Raw genomic sequence first — 19,721 nt, forward strand, 5'->3', positions numbered from 1 at the left:
GAGCCACCCAGGCGCCCCTGGTTAAACATTATTCTAGATGTTTCTGTGAAAGTGTTTTTTGGACGAGATTATCATTTAAATCAGTGGACTCCAAGTAAAGCAGTTGTGGGTGGGGCTCACCCAATTAGTTGAAAGCTGAAATAGAACAAAAGACTGACCTCCCCTGAGCAAGAGGGAGTTCTGTCTCCAGCTGGCCCTTAGACTTGAACGGCAGTCTCTCCAGGTCTCCAGCCTGATGGAGATGCAAATTTGGGGCTTACCAAGCCTCTGCCATCACAGGAACCAATTTATTAAAATTTCTCTCTCTCCTCCCCACCCCCTGCTGTGGCCAGGTTTGTTTACACTATCCAGTGTCTTTGCTGCAGAGCAGAGGTTTTCAACAGGGGTCGATTCTGCCCCCGGGAAGACACATGGCAATGTCTGGACATGCTGTTGGTTGTCACCACTGGAGTGATGAGGAGGGATGCTGTTGGCATCTAGTGGGTGAAGCCCAGAAATGTTTCTAAACATCCTACAATGCACAGGGCAACCGCACACACAAATGCATGGTCAAGGTCTGAGCTTGGAATAGCAAGGTGAACCTCAGCTGAAAGCACGGAACAGGATCACAAAAGTGGAAATAGAGTAGAATTGTGATTATAACTCTAGGAAAAACCAGTCCCAACAATGTACCATCGGAGAAAAGATAAAGTAGGTTAAGCTGGATAGGAGCATCCCAAAGATGTCTCCGTCCTAATCCACAGAAGTCACCCATTTAAAGTGCACCATTTGGGGCACCAGGCTGGCTAAGTCGGTGGAGCATCTGACTCTTGATCTCAGGGTTGTGAGTTCGAGCCCCATGTTGGGTGTAGCGATTACTTAAAAATAAAATCTTTTTAAAAAATAAATAAACGAAATATAACGTGCACAGTTCGGTGGTCCTTATTTGCATGGTTGTACAACCCTCACCACTAGCAGATATTTTCATCACACCAAAAAGAAGTCCCACACCCATTCGCAGGCACTCCCTCCCTGTTCCCGCTCTCCCTGGCAACCACTAGGCTAGTTCCCGTCTCTAGGGATTGGCCTATTCTGGGAGTTTCATATAATTGGCATCACACTTATGAGGCTTTTTGTGGCTGTCTTCTTCCACCGAGCACAATGTTTTCAAGACTCATCCATGTCTTTCTCTTTTTTAAGATTTATTTATTTATTTGAGAGAGAGAGAGAGCACAAGAGTTGGGGGGAGGAACAGAGAGAGAGAGAATCTCTAGCAGACTCTGCACTGAGCACAGAGCCCGACGTGGGCCTTGATCTCACGACCCTGAGATCATGACCTGAACCGACACCAAGAGTTGGACGCTTAACTGACTGAGCCACCTGGGCGCCCCATGTCATAGCATGTATCCTGCTCTGTTCCTTTTCACAGCCATATTCCACTGTATTTACAGCCCGAATTGTCCTTATCCATTTATCCACTGATGGGCATTTGGGTTGTTCTTGGGGCCATTATGAATCATTCTGCTGTGAACTTTCGTGCACATGTTCTTGTATGGAGGGTGCGTGTTTCTCTCGGGAAGACGCCTGGGGTAAAATTGGTAGGACATGCGATCACTCTCTAGGCAGCCCTTTGAGGAGCTGCCGGACTGTTCTCCACAGCGGCCGCACCATTTTCAATCTCACCAGCGGTGCCCGAGGGGTCCACTCCCCCCACATCTCACCAATACTTGTTACCTGATGTCTGTCTTTTTTGTTATGGACACCCTAGTAGGTGTGAAACCGTATCTCACGCTGCAGAGAGGTTTTCAAAACACAGTGATTGCATTGTTTGGTTTGGAATATTTCGATGGCTTCCTGTTGATCTCAGGAAAAAGTCCAGAATCCTCCCCTGCCCCTCCAAGCCCGGCGTGCATGGGCCCTGCCCCCAGGGAGGTGGCTCCCGGGCGCCCCTCCCGCACCACCCTGGCTTCAGCGCCACTCTCCTCTGCATCAGGCTGTTGCTGTCCTCTCTGCCCATGACAGCTCACCTGCTCCCGCCTGTCCCCTCCCTCTTTCCGTGGCCCACTCCTTCTAGGCTTTGACAACCTGAGTTGAAATGTCCCTCCCTCCCACAGAGGACCGGTTCCTGATCTTCATCCCATAGGTTCTCAGCATCTCAGGCTGCTGCTTTGCCGCCTTCAGAAAACTGCATTGTTCCTCTGCCTGTCTCCCCCCGCACCGCCCCCTCCCCGCTAACCCCACCCCTGCCTGCCACGAAAACCATTTGTATTGGGCTCCCTATGTCCCCAGAGCCTGAGACGGTGCCTTAAATGAAGAAAGTACAGAGCTCTTAGCGCAGGGCCAGAGCTGATGTGAGTGCGAGCAGGAGATGCTTCCTAGGGTAAGATCCTCCCTGCTCGCCCGCTCAGACCCTGTAGCCGGGCCTCAGTTGGCCTGTTACCCGCTAACCCCAGCGGGCTGAGTGGGTGGCCAGGAAAGAGTCAGGGTCTCACGCATTCAGCGCTTGCTATGTGCTAGCCAGGTGCTGTCCAAAGAATTTTCTACCTCCTATCTGGTCCTGACCATATCCTTCGTGGCGGTTCTTATTATGCCCATTTTAAAGGGGGGTGTGTTCGATTTCCTGGGGCTGCTATAAAAAAAAAATCACCTCAAAAGGAGTGGCTTAAAACAACCAAAATTTATTCTCTCGTGGTTCTGGGGCTGACGTCTGAGGTCATGGTGTGGGCAGGGCCGTGCTCCCTCTGGAGGCTCCAGGACGAATCTGTTGCTCACGGCTTTCAGTTTCGGATGGCTGCGGGCCCTGCTTGGCTGGTGGCCACGTGGCTCCAATCGCAGCTCTGTGGGTCGCATGGCCTCCTTCCCTGTCTCTGAACTCCCTCTGCTTCTCTCCTGTAAGGAGACATGTGGTTGCATTTAGGGCTCACACCGATAACCCAGTATAAAGTCCTTCTTGAAATACCCTTAATTACTCACCTATGGCCTGGAAGGTACTATGCCCAGGTTCTGGGGTCAGGAGGTGGCCATACCTTTTGGGAGGCCACCGTTCAGGGCACCACGGGCCACAGTGTTGGCGTGGCAGAGCAGGGCCAGGAGCACCGCATGTGGCTCCCGAGCTCGGGTCTCTCTGTGGCCTGCTTACTCCCCGGGGGCAAGGGACCAAGCCCGCCCGTGGGACAGGGTGTCGTGGCCCATCTGCCGAGACTGAAGCAGCGCGGGGCGCAAGTGCAGCTGAGCTCAGAGGCCTGGAAACACCGCCTCTCAGAGCTGCAGGTGCCTGGATGGAGGACCCCAGAGGGCATCACTGCGGGCCCCCTGTGTGCCACGCTCTGCTGGGCTTTCCAGGACTGACCTGCTGAGGGTTATTCGAGGCATATTTATTTCTTGTCTGTGGCCCTGTCTCAAAGGTAACCTCCGCAATGGCAGTCTTGGTGTCCCAGGAGCCTGGCCCACAGGTGTTTGGAGAGGCATGGAGAGAGTGGCTGACCCCCAGATCCTCTGGGGAAGTGGGTCCCACCATCCGGTCTTCATAGGTGGGGACTTTTCCCTGGGGAACGCTGAGGGGACAGGAGCCTGGCTTCTAATCCGGGAGGGGTGGAAATGGTAGCTCAGGCCCCTTCTGCTGGTCCCAGGCAGGCAGGCCGGGGGCAGGGGAGAGGGAGAACGCTGGTGCTCTCCCCAGCAGACAGAATGGAGCGGGGAAGCCCGGGGCCTGGTGCTCAACCAGAGTCCATCCCCAGCCCTCGTGCTCTGGGTGCCCCAGCCAGCTCGGGCTGCCACCACAGAGTACCACAGACTCGGGCGGCTAAAACAACAGACGTTCATTGTCTCACGGTTCTGGAGACCAGACGTGCTGTCCACCACGGAGGACTGGGCTGACTCCACTCCTGGTGGGGGCTCTCTTCCTGGCATGTAGATGCCGGCCTTCTCTCTGTGTCCTTGAACTTGATCAGCCTTTCCTTCATGCCCACACGGAGAGAGCCCGCTCTCTGGAATCTCTTCTTACAAGGACACGAATCCTATGGGATCCTGGCCTGCCCTTATGCCCTCCTCTAACTGAATTACCTCCTTCTAGGACCCATCCCCCAATACAGCCACACTGGGGGGGCTAGGGATTTGGGATTTAGGGGCACACTCTTTCAGCAGACAAGCATGCTGTCCCTCCGAGATGCTGGGCACAGGGCTGGGCGGCTCAGGGGAGGACGCCGCAGCTCAGAGCTGGGGCCACGCAGCTGGTAGGTGGGTGAGCCGGGACTTGCATCCAAGGCTTCTGGAAGCCAACGCCCCTGTGCGTAGCCACTGCCCCCACTGCCCAGACTCATTCACTCATTCATTCATTGTCCATTCCTTCCTTCCTTCTCTCAGCCCACACAGGAAACTCCCGCTTCCTTAAATCAGGGACGCATGATGAAGAGTCCTCGCCCAGGAAAAGACAGGAACGACCCCCCTGTCCCCCCAGGGATCATTCTCTGCCAACCCCTGCCCTCCTCCAGGAGCTGTCAGCTAAGGGGACAGGTGTGTTCCCATGTGTGGCTGGGGTTACGAGAGAGGGGCATGAGGAGAGGGGTTCTAGGAGCCAAGGAGAGACTGCGCAAGCCTGCCAAGCCCTGGGGTGGGGCCAGCCTCTCCTTCCTCTCCCACCCCCCTGAGCAGGTGATGGCAGACCCTCTACTTAATTCACAGCAGTGCTCCTAACTAACCCTTCTGAGCATCTCCTCTGTGCTGGGCCTTCTCCCGAGTGTTAGGCAGGCACTGTCTCATTAATCTTCCTGAGAATGGAGGTCGGGGTGGGGGCTAGCTCTGATAACACCATCCCATTTTACAAATGAAGAAATTGAAGCACAGAGAAGTTCAGTAACTTACCTGAGGTCACACAGCTAGCCGGAGTTGGAGCTGGGACTTGAACCCAGGCAGTGTCCCTCCAGTTTGTGTCATGCATCACCTACATGGTGCCTGTGACCAGAGGCCAGCAGGGACCCTGGGGAGTGGGGGTCTGAGTGTTCTAGAGCATTCAGACCCAGCCTTTCCAAAGCCGTCTTGCCCGACAGACATACTGCGTCTGCCAGGCTGGCCAATCCTGTACGGTCAAATCACAGAGTGACGCAGATCTTTACACAGATAACTCTCTAATTTATTAATTCTGAGGAGGTAATTTCCAAGCATCTGAGTCCTTTATTATTGCTCACAAATTAAAGAGGAGTCTCACAAACGATCCCCCACCCCAGTTGAATGCTCCTCTCAAGAAGGAGACAGCAGGCAGAGACGCATGGTAGCAAGGAGGGCGTCCTGGCAGAGGGACCAGCTAATGCAAAGGCCAGGGGTCGGGAGCTGGAATGCCACCTCCCCTTTAGAGGTGGGGAAACTGAGGCAGGGGTCAGCCTGCAGGCTAGAAGGGCACGTCCTCCGGGGTTACAGACATGAGATGGGATGGGGGTGGGACACAGGGAGCCCATTCCTGAGCATCTGCAGCCACTAAGCAAGGCCTAAGCAAGGGAGGGGTGGGGGGCCAGGACTTCCACCACTGATGACCCAGCAAAGCTGCGTGGGGCTCCCAGCTCCCAGATTTACTCACCTGAACACTACTGCCAGAGTGGCCATTCTGGGGTGATGGGTAACCCAGGCCCAGCCCTGCCGGAGGGTTCACCATCCACTCTCCTGGGAGACAGGAGCAGTGACTGACAGCGTGGACAGGGTCCCAGGGGTCTGTGCGAGCCTGGGGGAAAAGCCTGGCCCAGCCTGAGGCCCAGGAAGGCTTCCTGGAGGCGGTGGTACCTCAACTGGGTCTTTAAGGGGGAAGAGAGGCAATGAGGGGCACAGAGTGTGGTTTTGGTGCGGCAGGGACGCAGGCGGTGGGCGGGAGCCCCCAGAGCAGGACTTCCCTTGGGGAAAGCCACGCTCCTCCCCACTCCGGGGCCCAGTGGGCAGCGCTCTGGTGTCGGGCGCCCCCTGGCGGCGGCCCCCCGCTCGCGGTTGGGTCGGGGAGGCTTGCAGGTGGTTGCAGGCCCCGGCTTTGGTCTTCCAAAAGGGAGCTGCCGCTGGGCGGGGTCTAGCCTGGCCATTAGAAGGCCTTCTCTGGCTGCGGGCTGGAGGATAGGCTGGCCTGAGAGTGAAAGCAGGGAGCCCAGAGAAGGAAGCCATGCGGTGGCCCCCCCGGGGTGTGTGTCCCCTTCCCTCTGTCCCCCTGCCTTGGGCCTCTTCTCTCCCCTAGGCTGCCCCATCAACTCCCACAGGTCCCCCTGCCCAGGGGCCCCCCTCCACGTGCAGGGGGAAGGACCGTGTGTGGACATGTGTGTCCCAGCATCCCACCTCATTCCTCAGTGCTCATCAGAAGCAAATCCTCCACCATTTCTAAAGTCCAGGAGAAGTGCCTTTGAGCTTCCTGGAAACCAGAGCACAAAGGGAAATCGTCTGCTTATTTGATTCGTTCAGTGCTCAAGAACAGAGAGGAATCAAAGGTGAAAGTTTCCTCTAACAGTCCGAGATTTCGGGAGACCCCCAGATTTGGTGGAACCACAAGAGCACAGAACTCTGGGCAAATTCTGAGTCGCAGGATGGACCTGGTTTCTGGAACCTTCAAATCTCGTGTTTCCTAACTGATGTTGGTAATCAGCAGCTCCAGAGAGCGACAGGCTGAGAAGAGAAGCAAGCCCAACTCCCCTTCAGAGGCGGGGCACTGAGGCAGCGGAGAGAGGGAGGGACGTGGCTAATGCCATGCGCGTCAATTCTGCAAATATTTACAATCAGCTGCACTGATTGAGGTACTGAGCTACAGGCGTGATAAAGCCCGGTCCCCTGCGTCCCTCAGCAAGAGCGGGGGAAGGGGCCTGTGGGCAGAGAGCTCCAGGCCAGGCACAGACTCAACAACCCAGCACAGAAATAATGTTACAAAGGAGTCCTAGCACAATTTCTGTGGCCCTCCTCACCCCTCACCCAGTCAGATGGTCCCCCGTGACCCTCTGTAGAAAGGGACAGTGATCCTACCTCCGACGGTCTGGTGTCTGTCGTAAATTGACTGAGCTCTCACTCTTCTCAGGTTCAGCCCAAAGCCTGCTGCTTCATGTTCCTCTTAACCACCCCCTGGAAACTCCTGGATGCAGCCAGACTGAGAGGGGCTTTGTTGGGCCACCTGACAAGGGTCTGCTGGTGCAAATCTGTGTCGCCGCTGCTCAGAACCCAGCCCCAGCTCCCTTATCCCCGGGCCACAGACTCAGCGGCCTGGGGGGCCAAGAAGCTGATGCCTGAGTGCAGAGAAACCAGGGAAGTTGGGCCCAGGCAAACCAGGGAGCCAGTGCCGGGGCCAGAGGGGCCTGGGGCCCTCACTCTGCCATCTGCCTCTTGCCCACATGGAAAGCTGCATGCAGCCAGTCACATTTTTCTTTCTTTTTTTTAATTTGTAAAAAGATTTTATTGATTGGTTGATTGATTTAGAGAGTGCATGTGTAAGCAAGGGGAGGGACAGAGGGAGAGGGAGAGAGAATCTCAAGCAGACTCCACACTGAGCGTGGAGCTGGGCACGGGGCTCAATCTCACAACCCTGAGACCATGACCTAAGCCGGAACCAAGAGCTGGACGCTCAACTGACTGAGTCACCCAGGTACCCCAGCCTGTCACATTTTTCAATACAAATTTTTTAAAAAATTAAAATCCCCCCATTTTTAGGATGGGCAACTAATTTACAGATTTTCGAGGTATAACTGACGTATAATGAACCATACTTGTTTAATATGTACGATTTGGTGAGTTTTGACATATATATGAAGTTTGATATGTATGTCTATAGATCCTTGAATCCATCACTGTAATCAGGGTAATGATTTCCATCACCCCCAAAAGTTTCCTGGTGCCTCTTATGTAAGAGATTTGGTTGAATTTTTTAGAATTTCATATAAATGGAATTATATGATATGTTCTCTTTTTTTTGCCTCGCTTCTTTCACTCAGTATAATTATTTTGAGCTTCATCCGCACGGTTACATGTATTAATAGTTCATTCCTTTTTATTGCTGAGTGGTAATCCATTGTAAGGATGTACAACTTGTTGATCTGTTCACTTGTAGGGGACACTGGGTTGTGTTTCCACTTTTTCCCTCTTAGCTATTACCGGTGAAGCTACTGTGAATATTCCAGTACAAGTCTCTGGATGACTGTGTGCTGTCGTTTCTCTTGGGGAGATCCTAGGAGGGGAATGGCTGGGTCACGTGGGAGGCGTATGTTTAACTTCTTTTTTTTTTTTAAAGATTTTATTTATTTGACCGAGAGAGTGAGAGCACAGCAGAGGGAGAGGGAGAAGCAGACTTCCGCTGAGCAGGGAGCCCGATGTGGGGCTCGATCCCAGGACCCTGGGATTATGACCTGAGCCGAAGGCAGACGATTCACCGACTGAGCCACCCAGGCGCCCCTTGAAAGGTTTATTTAAGAAAGAAAGTGGGTTTGGGGGAACACCTGGCCAGCTCAGTCAGTGGAGCATGCAACTCTTGATCTCAGGGTTGTGAGTTCAAGCCTCGTGTTGGGTGTAGAGATTACCTAAAAATGAAATCTTGAAAAAAGAAAAGATGTTGGGTTGTTTGTCTACTTACTGTCTGGTTACAAGGGTTCTTCTTGCGTTCTTGATTACACATTTCCCATATATGCCCCCACAGGGGTGTAAATTGTTCCTGGAGGAGGGGAAAATGCATCCTCATTTTATGTGGAGGGCGTGGATGTACATACCGGACAGAAACAGACACCTGTGGGATTGAACATTCCTGGGGGCGATTAGGAGAGAGATGTCGAGAAAAGGGCTCTTTGGGGGATGAAAAAAGCCTGGGAAACATGGTTTCAGATGTAGGTTCTTTGTTGGATATACGCTTCGCAAAGAGCAAAATGTTAAATTTGGATCAAGTCCAATGTATCAATCATGACTTTTATAGCTTGTATTTCCATGGGAAATGTACAGCTTCCCTGGGCCACCAAGATTTTTCTCTTATGTGTTCTTGTAGAAGTTTCCTATTTTAATGATTCCTTTTAGGTCTACGGATCCATTTCATAGATGAAAAAATTAGTTTTTGTATGTAGTGTGAGGTCAGAGTGAACATTTGTTTTTTTGTTTTTTGGGGTTTTGTTTTGTTTTGTTTTGTTTTGCATCTGGACATCTAATTGATCCAACGCTATCTGCTGAAACCCTGCCAGCCACTCGCCCTGCCTCTGGCCTCGTCATCAAAGCAGTCCCTCCCTTTGAGAGCAGCACCAGAGAGAAGGGAGGTGAGGTCTGGCTAGCCTCAGGCAGTAGGAGTCAGGAGAGGGCGAGGGGAGAGGGGTGAGGTGTCCTTGGGGCCATGCTGGGCTATTAGTGCCCTGTAATGACCACTGGGGCAGCAGTACTCCCACGGCTGGCCCTGTCCTTTTGGGGGCCATGTCCCTCTGTCATTGACTCCCCTCTGGCAAGCAGGGGCTCCCAGGCTCCTGTGGGGTCGGCACAGGCCTCGCCCGCACCCTGGTTCACTCACTCATTCACTGACTCGGTGGCTGTGGACCAGGTGGGGGGGATATGATGGTGAGCAAACAGACGCGTTCACGCTCAGGGGTCCCAGGCTGGTCGGGGAGTGAGAGAGCAGTCAAGAAATCACGCCCACAAGTGGTCATCATGGACCGAGGTGCATGCTCTGAAGGACAGGAGTGGGTGCAGGGCAAACACGGGGTTCCAAGAGATCAGAGACAGGAGTGGGACCTGATTCCTGGGCCCTCCTTGGGGGAAAGACAGTTGAACTGGAAGAGAAGACACAGAGAAAATCCCAGAAGAAAGCACGGACATGAAGGTACAGCAGCTGGGAGAACATGGTCCGCTGAGAAGCAGAAAGGAGGCCAGCCGGCATTGGGGCAGGGGTGGGTGAGGGGACACGAGGTGAGGCGCCACCAGCTTCAGGCTGAGCGAGGGAAACCAGGAGGTGCTAAGTGGGGAAGTGACGAGTTCACACTGGACGTTGGAAGGATCACCTTGATCCTAGCTCAGAGCAGCTGGTGAAGAATGCTTGAGGGACCAGAAGAGAAATGTGAATGTGACTGGGGTTTAGAAAGGGTTCATTTTATTACGGGGGTGATGGTATTGTGGTGATGGAGAAAAACATCCATTTAAAAACTGGGACGCACATATTGAAGTATTTAGAAGTGAACACTCACCACGTCTGAAATTGACTTCAAAATATTCAGGAGAAAAGATAAATGAAGAAAATAAGGTAAGATATTAACAATTGTTCAAAGCTAGGTGATGGGTACCTGGAGTGTCCATGATACTGTTCACTCTGGTTGGGGATTTATTTGAAATACTTCATATTAAACTGAAAAAAAAAAAAAGAATAACAAAGTAGGAAAGGTACATCAGTAATAGGTAGATGAATAGACAGGCAGACAGACAGATAGGAAAGATCACCCTGGTTGTCCAGCAGAGGCTGGGTTGGAGGGGCCAGGGGTCTAGGGCTGAGGAGACCCCATGGAGAGGCTGTCTGTTGTAGGTGAATTCTAAAATGACCACCGGTGCCCTTGAGTGTGAGCGAGACCTATAGCTATGAGGGGATATCACTCCCATACCCCATTAAGTTAGATGGCAAAAGGGAATTTGGCAGGTGTAAATCAGGTCCCTAATCAGTTGAGTTAATCCAAAGGGAGATTATCCAGGGTGGGCCTGACCTAATCAGGTGAGCTTTTCAAAGAGGGAGTCTTAGAGACAGGGAGAGTCCAAGAGATGCACTCCTGTGGCCTTGAAGACACAGCTTCCATGAGTTGTATGGCTGCAGGGAAAGGACTTCTGCCCTCGCCTGCCCTCAGATGAGACCTCGGCTCCTGCCAGCACCAGGGTTTCAGCCCGCCAGACTGAGCATGAACCCATCTGTGCCGGACCTGCACTTCTGGCCTACGGCCACCGTGAGATGTCGAGCCACCAAGTGTGTGGTGGCTTGTCACACGGCCACAGAAAACAGACACGTGGTAGCAGAGTTGACGCAGAAGAGCCAACAGTGTGGGTCAGCGCGGTGACAGTGGGGCTGCTGGGAAGCAGAAGGACCCGAAGGTGCTCAGAAGAGAAATCACCCGATGGGTTAGAGACGAGAACGAGGGAGAGGGACGGCGGCAAAGCCCCCGGGGTTCCGGTTTGAGCTGCGGACGTGCAGAGCCCGCGGGAGGAGGTGGGGCAGGTGGTAGTGTCTCGGGCGTCGGGTGAACCCCGCTCTCCTCTGTGTGGTCTCCCCTCTTGCCATCAGAGTAGTCAGCTGGGCCCAGGGCGAGGTGACGCACACATGGGCAGTTGCCCGGATGCCATGGGGGCTGTGCGTGGGAGTCAGGAGGAGCACCCAGGACGGAGCCTGGAGGACCTGACTCTGAATGCCTGCAAGGGCTGGTCCGGGAAGGCAAAGGGGTTGTTCCAAAAGCTGGGGAGGAGAAAGGCTTAGGGTGAGGTGAGGGGCAGGGGGGTTCAGGCTGCACATCATACAGGCCCCCAAGGCCTCCCACTGCGACGTCCTCACTGCCTTTGGCCTTGTTCTCCCTCCCCCTGGTGGCGACACCCCCAGCCCAGGACCCCTAGCCCTTCCTCTGACCCCGTGCCGCAGCCTTGCTGACTCCAATTCTCTACAGTCATCTTTATACACTCAAATCTGAGATCACGTCCCTTCTTGGAGGCCTTGGGGCTCGCTGGGCTCTCGGGACAGCTCTGGGAGGGCAGGGACCCACCCGCCCACCAGGCCCCGTGTGCCTGTCGCTGACAAAGCTGCAGATACCACCATGGTCTGTGACATTTTTGTGGTCTGTAGCCTGCAGTCATAATGAAGGGAGTGCTCGATTCGAGCCAGAAGTTAGCGAAAATAAAGATGTGATGTTTTGCCCACCCGAGTTCACAGCCCTCCCGAATGCTCTCTCCAGACCCCAGGATGAAGAGCTGGGCTCCATCCCACCGTGAGGCACGAATGAGCGCACTTTGTGAGCAGAACAGCCTCGCCCAGAAGGAAGAAAACATTAGTAAACTGAGGCAGCAGACTCAGCAGGGCCATGACATGGAGCAGGCCGGATGGGGCCACAGCCAGCCCCCTGCAGGGCGAGCCGGGTCAGGGTCTGAGGGTCAGGGGGCACTCTGGACATCAGGCACGGCATGTGTGACCTCAGGGAGGTCCCACCTCTCTGGGCCTCGGTCCCCCATCCGTGCAATGAGCCCTACCACATGCTCACGGCCGACGGCCAGCACCTCATTCCCATCTCTGGCAAAGAGGACCCTGACGGCCAGAGTGACACCAAAATTCATCCCTGGGTTAAGTAAGGGCTCATTTATAGTGTACTTCTGTTCCAGTCACGTCCCATAGATGATCAAGAGACAAAACTCCCTCTGAGTTGCCTTCAGCAGGAAGAGCAGTGTGTTGGTCCCTGGACCTGAAAGCCTGGACATCACATTCCAAATCTCAGCCCCACTCTCCTCTGTGTGGTCTCCCCTCTTGCCATCAGAGTGGCTGCCAGCCCCTGCCCTCACAACACCCCCCCCCCCGCAAAGACAACCAGAGTCCCAGACTGCTCCTGTTGGACCAGCCCTGGACTAGTCCCCCTGCCGGAGAGCGGCTTTGCTCTGACAGGCCAGCGCTGGCTCGGAGTGCTCACCCCAGGTGGCCTGAAATGGGGACCAGGTGGGTCCCAGAGGAAAAATCCAGACCCAGGTTAGAAGATGGAATGCATATTGTGCCTGCAAAGGTAGTGGAACCTCATTCCCCCCACCCCCTCCGAGACAGGTCTACCTGGAACCTGTGAAGGTAAGTGACCTTATTTGGAAAACATCTTTGCAGATATAACCAAGTTAAGGCTTTTGAGATGAGAGCATCCTGGGTTTAAGGTGGACCCAAGGCCACTGTCAAGTGTCCTTTTAGGAGAGAGGGAGTGGGGGATGTGAGCCACGGAGACAGAGAGGGGAGAGGCCATGTGACAACAGAGGCAGAGACTGGGACGTGGCCACAAGCCAAAGAGCAGCTTCAGACGCCGGGAGCAGGAGAGGCAGGAAGGGCTCCCTTTAGAGCCTCTGGGGGGATCCCAGCCCTGCCAACACCTCGATTTCTTATTTCTGGCTTCTAGAACCGTAGGGAATAAATTTCTGCTGTAAGCCACCCAGCATGTGGTCTTTCGCTACAGTGGGCACAATGAACTAACACACCCACCCTGGTCTCACTTATGAAACCCCGTAAGCAGCGTCTAGGGGTGGCTCCCAAAGCTTGAGGTCCACCAGTGCTCCCAACACCTCCGTCAGGAAAGGACAGAAGTGGGTGAGAACAGCTGCTGGGTTCTACACATCCAGCAATGAGCCTCCGCCAAGTAGGGATTAATAAATACATCCATATGACCTAAGTGAGACCACAAAACACAAATACAATCACTGCATTCTTCTCCAGGCTCATGGGCTCAAATCCCAAGCTATGCTGCACCTGGGCCGTGTGACTAAACCACTTGGCGTCTCCGAGCCTCAGTTTACTGTCCTATAAAACGGGGATGCTGTCAGTACAAGCCTCCAGTTAAAGTGTGGACAAAACGGGCTGGATACAATGAGTTCAGCCCAATGCCGGGTGTTTACGAGGTGCTGTGTCCATTCTCCACTGCTCCCCACCCCCGCAGCAGACAGCGAGCTATTCAGTGCTCTTTCATCCACTGAGCATTGCCTTTTTTTTTTTTTTAAAGATTTTATTTATTTGAGAGAGAGAGCACAAGCACGGGGAGAAGCAGAGGGAGAAGGAGAAGCAGACTCTCCCCTGAGCTGGGAGCCCCACGCGGGGCTCGATCCCGGGACCCCAGGATCACGACCTGAGCCGAAGGCAGACGCTTAATGGACTCAGCCCCCCAGGAGCCCCTGAGCATCACCTTCCATGTGCAGGCCCCATGCTGGGCCTCAAGGGACAGAGCCATTTCCAGGCCTTTGGTGGCCTGAGGCACTCTTGCTTTTGGAGGCTCTGCCCACATCATCTCAAACATGAATGTACCTTTATCAAACGTATTTTTTTTCCAAGAAAAAAAAGTCTGAAAGGATTTTTATAATTTTGCTCTTGAATTTACTTGGTTGCCTGATTCTGCCTTTGGACTATGGACGAGTCACCTAACCTCTCTGTGCCCCAGGGGGCTCATCTGTGGAAGAGGGATGATGATGTCTCGGAATCACAGAATTCAATGTCAGCATTTGCAAAGTCAGGAAACAGTGCCCAGGGCGCCTGGGTGGCTCAGTTGGTTGGGCGACTGCCTTCGGCTCAGGTCATGATCCTGGAGTCCCGGGATCGAGTCCCGCATCGGGCTCCCTGCTCGGCGGGGAGTCTGCTTCTCCCTCTGACCCTCCTCCCTCTCATGCTCTCTGTCTCTCATTCTCTCTCTCTAATAAATAAATAAATAAAATCTAAAAAAAAAAAAAAAAAAGAAAACAGTGCCCAGCCCGTGGTAGGTCCTGCATCCATGTTTGCTAAATAAGATAAAATATATCACTATCTTTCATTTCTGATTTCCCATCAACCACCTGGCATTCTCAGAGTCCTTGTGACCTGAGAAAAATCTAACCTACAAAGAGTTCTCAAATGTAGTGAAACTTTTATAAATATCACATCAAACATAAAGATGAGGGGCAGCCTGGGTGGCTCCGTCAGTTGAGCAACTGACTCTTGATTTCGGCTCAGGTCGTGATCTCGAGGTCGTGAGATCGAGTCCCAGGTTGGGCTTTACTCTCAATGTGGAGTCTGATTGTCTCTCCACTCTCTCTCTCTCTAATAAATACATAAATAAAATCTTTAAAAAAATAAAGATGATACGATGTTATATCTTGTAGGTATTTAATGAAGCATCTCTTAATTTTAACTTTGCCATTTTACTGTTGTGTTTCACAGTAATACACAACGTTGGTTGTTAATATAATTTCTATTGGCCCAAGAGGGCGAAGGCTGTGTGTTCACGCACAGGAGCTCTGGGAGTAGGAAACTGGGGGAACCGGGAAAAGGAGGGTGGGCTCTCTAGCTCTCTGCCCCGGCTCACCCCACCTGTCCTTCCATAATGTTGGGGCTGGAAAGGCCCCAGGGGACATCTAGTTGAGCCTCCACAACTAGATGGGAAACCCAGGGCTCTGGAGCAGAAGGGACTAGGCAAAGTTCAAACTGTGTCGGTCCCAGGTCTCCCTCCTGATGATGAAATTTCTTTCCCTATTTCGTCTCTGCCCACACTTAGCACAGCCCACCCCCTCGTCCCCTGGTAGCCCGCAATTGTGCAATTGTATCCCAGAGCCTTGCAGAAGCAGGTCTTTTCCCTTCGAAGTTCATCAGCCTGCGTTCCTTCTCCAGTGGGCCTTCCTTCTTAAAACTAGAAGGGATGACTTGATGCCAGAGGGTGTGTGCCTGACTGTCTCCTCATTCCTGAACCATCACGAGGGTTCAAATCCTGGCTCCGGGTCTCACGTGCTGGGTGATCGTGAGCATTACTCAGCCTCTCTAGGTTACACTTGTCGAACCTAACCCACAAAGACAAACTAGCTGCCTTCCAGGGCTCAGGACTGCACTTGTCCACATTCAGGAAGCTTCTGGCACAAAGAAGTTCCTCGAGAAATGTGAGCATGTCCCCCACCCCCAGTCCCATTAGGCACGTCCTCTTTCAAACTCTGAGTCCTTTCTTCTCGCTACCGTGCCGGTGCCTAAAATAACTTTAAGGTTATCCCCTCCAGGGGAATTTGAGCAGGGATCTATTTTAAAAAAGTGGAGTGCTAACGGTGGAATTTCTGACAACAGCGAGGATGAGAAAATATTTTGTGTGTGTTGGGTGGATGGTGGAAAGAGGGCTGGAGGAGGGGAGGAAGGAGGCGGTGAACCTTTTAGGTGGTGCCCCGACCTTTGTAGCAGGTGAGAAAAGCCGAGAAAAAACCCAGTGTTGCAGGAGATGTTGCAATCTCGATCTGGGAGAGATTGGGTTTAATTTTCCAGAGCGACAAAAGGCTGGGGACCAAGGATTGCAGCAAAGGAGAACCACCAGTCCTAAGGAGGGAGAAGTCAGGACGGGAAACTCACATGACTGTGAGAAGTATTTCAACAGATTCTCTGCAGTGATCGAAGAGCCTGTGAACCTGCCCTTTGCCGTGCTTCTGCTTATCGAACCAAGGTGGGGCTGTGCCCACCTGACTCAGCCCCAGAGAACTGTCCTGTCTTCTCAAGGAGAAAAGATGAACAATTGGGAGTCCAGCTCTAGATTCATGGAACATTAAGGGCAGGAGGGAATATCTCAGCCATCACCCCAGGCCCATACACCATGACACAGACCGTCAGCTGGAGAAAAGACAGAAGCTTGGAGAAGAGAAGGTTGGTGGCCAGGGGCTCTCTCTATCGCTGCCAGGACTAACAAAATAAGTGCCCCCAAACCACATAAATGTATTATCTTATAGTTCCATAGAAGGACGACTGGGCTCTCACTTTGGGCTAAAATCGGCTCAGGTCATGATCCCAGGATCCTGGGATTAAGCCCGGCATTGGGCTCCCTGCTCAGCAGGAAGCCTGCTTCTCCTTCTCCCACTACCCCTGCTTGTGTTCCCTCTCTCGCTGTCTCTCTATGTGTCAAATAAATAAATAAAATCTTTAAAAAAAAACCAGTTCTTAAAAAAAAAAAGATTGAGCCTCCATGGATAATCCAGGAGGATCTCTCCTCCTCAAAGTCCATGTCCTTAATCCCATCTGCAAAGTCCATTTTGCTATGTAACATATATTTACAGCTTCCAGGGATTAGGGTTGGACATCATTGGGGGACATTATTCTGCCTACACACTTCCCCCTTCCTCAGTAGTCTCTCTAAAAGTGCAGTTCATTTATTTGCAGAAAAGAACTTTTTCATAGTCATAGGAAATATAGCTAAACCAAATTTTTTTCAGGGATTTTAAATCTTTTATTCTTAATTCTATTTTATAATCTGAATGTTTATATACAGAAAAGTACACAACTCACAAAGTTACAGCTTGATTTTTGTACACTGACCATGTAGTTTGCACCCAGATCAAGAAACAGAATACGCCCTATGGCCCAGGCTCATGCCTACTTTGAGTGCAAAATATGATTCAACACTTGTTGACATTAAAGAGTTCCCTAGGTTGGGCGCCTGGGTGGCTCAGTTGGTTTAAGCGTCCAACTCTTGATTTTGACTCGGGTCACAACCTCAGGGTCCTGGGATGGAGCCCCGAGTCTCTGTGCTCAGCGGGGAGTCTGCTCCAGGATTCTCTCTCTCCCTCTGCCCCTCCCCCTGCGCCCTCTCTCTTTCTCTCTGTCTAAAATAAATAAATAAATCTTTTAAAAAAAGTTCCCTATGAGGACAATACCAGGAGTATTACTGAAATAAAAAGCAGAGAGCCAAAGCGATGTTCATTATTTCCTTCAACAAACATTTTCTGTCACCTGTCCTGAGCTGGATCCAGGAAGAATAGCAAGAGTTGATTTGATGCTGGCCCCATGGCACAGAGTCTACGGAGGCGGCTGCGTGTGGGGGTGGGTGGAGTTTACGAAGCAGATGAGAACACAAATGCATTGGCCAAGCCTAACCAGAAAGGCTTCCCCAGCAACAGTGGGCCTCCAAGGTGAGCACGGTGAAGAGAGGATTTCAGGCACGGGGAACAGCATGAACAAAGGGGAGGCGGTGGGGGCAGGCAGGGGTTTTCGAGGAGTTTGGGGAGACAGACAGGGATATGGCCATTGGACTTGCCAGTCTGTGAGCCCTCAGCAAGTCTCATTCCCGTTTCTGCAGCCCTAATCCCAGCTGTCCAGACTCAGAGGTGGAGGCCAGAGCCCTCGGGCCAGTGACCTCATTGTACAGCTGGAGACACAGGCCCAGGGAAGAAGAGAGACATGCCCATGGCTTACTTCCTTACTTCCCTCACTCCACACTTCTTTACAGAGGACCCCCATTCCCACCCCCAATGCGGGGCACTGAGGGCACAGAGGGGCCAGACGCGGGCCCTGCCCAGAGGTGCTTGGGCCCAGGGGCACAAAACTAAAGCAGGGTCCTGAACACCCATTTCCTCCTCCAGGCTGTTCCCCAGCGCCACGGTCCCAGGCCTCCTTACTGCCTCGCCCAAGAGGCTTTCCTGCTTCCTATCAGGCCTCTCATCCATTCTGCCTCTGCTCATCCCACGCTCATTCCCAGGGTGTCCACCGTGTGCCCCGCAGCGTGCTAGGCGCCGGGAACACAGCCGTGAGCTGTGCAGGAATCGGAGGATACACAGCCTGCGCAGCCGTTCAGTGTGATGTGGGAGGAGGTGAGTGCTGTGCTGTGCGGAAAATAAGGCAGGGGAGGAGAGCAAGGGCGGGGGGTTTCTGGTAAGATGGTCGGAACAGGCCATTTGAGGAGGGGACACTGGGACCCGAGGGAAACCAGGGGACATGTTTTACAAGGATGGGGAGAAGAGCACAGTTGACCCTTGAACCAGACGGGGCTCAAGGGACGCCATCCCCACGCAGCTGAAAAGCCCCGTGTAACTTCTGATGCCCCCCCAAACTTAACTACTCATAGCCTGCTGTTGACTAGGAGCCTTACCAATAACACAGTCGATAAACACACATTGGGTGTTGTGGTTGTGTATGTACCGTACATGTTTGTGTACGTATCATATACTGTATTCTCACAATAACATAAGCTAGGGGCGTCTGGGGAGCTCAGTCAGTGAAGGTCTGCCTTCAGCTCAGGTCATGATCCCAGGGTCCTGGGGCTCCGAGCCGAGCCAGGAGTCTGCTTGTCCCTCTCCCTCTGCCCCTCCCCCTGCTCATGCTCTCTCTCTCTCTCCCTCGCTAATAAATAAAATCTTAAAAAAAAGAAAATCATAAGGAAAATACATTTATAGTACTATACTGTATTTCTTGGGGAAAAACATCTGCCAATAAGACCCTCGCAGTTCACACCAGGGATATTGGGGGGTGTGGGGTGGGGCCTGGAGGCAGGACCTGCCCCGATGGGTCAGAGTTGAGACCCCCCCCTCCCCCCCCCCGCCACTGACTCTCCATTTCCACCTGCCCCAGAAGTGCTAGCAGGCCTGGGTCCCGGGAAGGCCTCTGGCTGCTTCTTCCCCGGGTCTTCACCATCAGCAGAGGCCAGCACACCATGGGTTCCTGGCTGGACCTTGGCCTTCATCAGGATCACATGCCCAGCTGACCCCATATGTTCCTACTCCTCGATCCTCTCCTACCTAGTCAGCACTCAGGGACACACCCCCATTGCACAGCTGAAGAAATTGAGGCTCAGAGCCCTTCTCAACACCCTGCCTGGCACTGGGCGAAGGACTCCATGCGCGAGGCAGGGCTTTGCATCATGCCCCCTAGGACACGTTATGGGGAGGGGGGGGGTGAGCTCACCCTGGGATCTGCGGAGGATGTTCCCGGCGGAAACCGGCCTTGGCAACTGGACTGGGAGGAGAGTGGCAACGTGGGGAGCAGGTGACAAAGTATTCTCGCGCGGGACGCAACAGGAGCAGGTGGTAGGAGGGCAGAGGGGGCGACAAATAGGCCGGGAAGGGGCGATGGGAGGGGCTCAGAGATGCCAAACCGCTGCACGGTGTTTGGGGGCAGGGGCCGGTCTCGCGGACGGCCGCGGGGGTAGGGCCTGGAGGAGGTGGGCGCAGGGGCCAAGCGGCCAGGGAGGGTCAGAGGCACCGCGCGGAAGGTCGAGACCGGCTCGCGACAGCCGTTTGAGAAAGAGCGTGGCTGGTGTCCGAGGGGGACGGGGCCAGAGCCGCCAGGTTTGGTGGGGGTGGGGAAGAGACCT

The sequence above is a fragment of the Neomonachus schauinslandi genome, chromosome 5 (genome assembly GCF_002201575.2).
Source record: "Neomonachus schauinslandi chromosome 5, ASM220157v2, whole genome shotgun sequence".
Lineage (NCBI taxonomy): Eukaryota > Metazoa > Chordata > Mammalia > Carnivora > Phocidae > Neomonachus > Neomonachus schauinslandi.